Genomic DNA, 2,271 nt, shown 5'->3' with positions numbered 1-2,271 from the left:
AAAAAACTGTAGCGTCCGTCAAGGCTCTGATACAGTAAGGGCGGGCGTTACAACACGCAAGGATCCAAGACATACTCAACAGCCTACATGCAATCAGACAAAAAGTGGAGAATCAAGATATAATAAGGTACGCCCTAAAAGCTTTTTCGAGAAACACTTTGTGGGCATAGATGGTGGATGCATACACAAGTTTCTCAGGATTTATCAAAAATAAAATTAGATGATATGTTTTCTGAGTTCGAACTCCTTGAACAATCTAATACGGAAGTGCAGGAGAAAGGTATTGCTTTACATGCAGGTATTGAATAAAAAAAGATGAAGAAAACATCGGAGGACTCGGAATCGTCGGATTCTGAGGCAAATGACAAGGTGACTTCAGAGCTAGTCAATCTCGTCCGAAAAATATTCTAGAACAAGCGTAGAATAAGATGGTCCAAGATAAAGAAAGTCATCAGCAAAACAAAGCCGACTTCCACCGGAAAAACGGAGATGAAGTGCTATGGATGCGGAAGGAAAGGACACTTTATCGCAGACAGCCCGAACCAACGGAAGGATCGGAGGACTAAACGGAAAGCACTAAAGGTGACTTGGGACGATTCATCTTCCAAAGAATCGGACGAGGAACCGACAACCAGCTTCCTCGCTCTACCAGCCTAGGATGAACCGAACCGGAGCGACTATGACTTGGACAGCAAAAGCCACGGATCCGTATCCGGTTCAGAAGGCCCAACCCCAATGTAAGTAACGAACGCTTATTTTCTATTATAATTAGTTTAAGTAAGAAATTAGCTAAGGCCGATGCCTTGGTTGAATCGCTCCAAGAGGAGTTAGTACTCCTCAAGGAGAAAGTCAGCCCTGAGCCACCAACTCAGAATGAATCGGTTGAGGATTCGACTCGAGTTCAACTCGAGGAAGAAAATGCTCAACTGAAGACTCAAGTCGGCGAGCTCAGAAGATCGCTTGAAAAATTCACCTCCGGGTCCAAGTATCTGGATATGATGCTTGGATCGCAGAAGGCTGGATACAATCGATCAAGCATCGGGTATGCGGCTAAGAATAGATCATTCATTGCACTCACACGTAGAAACCGAACTAGAGTCCAAGCGTGGGTTCCTAAGTCAAGACTGGTTAACCCAGTTGGACTGAACCAATACTTGATTCCCAAGGATCAGGTTCACTTGATTCGACCAATCAAGGGACACGATCCCGGGGGAACCAAATCTCATTGTTTGATCACATGCTTAACTTAGATTTACTTTTCTGCAATAGAAAATTAGGTTAGATTAAGGATGAACTATTTGATTAACTCTTGCCAACCTAGTACCAGGGTGGGGCGAGATGATAGTACGTCAGGGAAGTTAGGTTAAGTGATCAAGAAGGGTAAGGAGTACCTGAATTGATTCACTTAGTCAAACCAAACTGACCGAACCTACCTCGCCACATCCTAGACTAGTTAGACCAAGGTTTATCAACAAATTGATTAAATCCATAATTTCTTAAATTGGTTTTATCTTAGAAAGTGGTCGTTGCTCCGATAACCAAGAAGGCCTCTATGCCTCGCCACGGCCTGGAAACTAATTTTTGAAATGTGTACTTAATCAATTGACGGTTAAACCTGAATCTAACTCAAAGTTAATCAAATATAGATACCTTTCACAATAAACAAAGATAAAATTAGAAAATCATCTCACATAAACCCATAGGATCACTACTTGATCACTTAGACTAGTGAGATGAGTTAGGTAATAATAAATTAAAAATAACCCAACAAAAAAATAATGTTACCTAATTCATATTTTATTAAGTATAAAATTTCAATTAATTTTCCTAAATATTTTAATCGTAAATAAAAATTAACTTTTTCAACTTTAATTATTTTTCAAAACTTAAATAATTTTTTAAAACTTAATTAATTTCAAAACTTAATAATTTATAACTTAAAAAACTAATTTTTTTAACTTAAATAATTTTCAAAACTTAATAATAATTTCAACATTAATTATTTTCAAAACTATAATTTAAAATTAAATAACTTTAATTTATTTTAAAACTTAAATAAATTAATTACCATTAATTAAGTTAATCAAAACATTACAAAAATCTTAAAAATAAAAATCTAAACCCAAGATCCACAAAATCCAACTAAGTGTTTCTTCATGTAGGAACACAAGAAATTGGACAACTGGATGTTGGACAGTGATTGCTCCAGACATATGACTGGAGATCAATCAAAATTCACCAAACTCAAGCTCAAAGACTTGGGATCTGTTG

The sequence above is a fragment of the Curcuma longa genome, chromosome 19 (assembly GCF_044706935.1).
Source record: "Curcuma longa cultivar G26 ecotype Majalengka, Jawa Barat chromosome 19, ITB_CL_G26_1.1, whole genome shotgun sequence".
Taxonomy (NCBI): Eukaryota; Viridiplantae; Streptophyta; class Magnoliopsida; order Zingiberales; family Zingiberaceae; genus Curcuma; species Curcuma longa.
The sequence above is the reverse complement of the archived record's forward strand: the minus strand, read 5'-3'. Positions refer to the sequence as shown.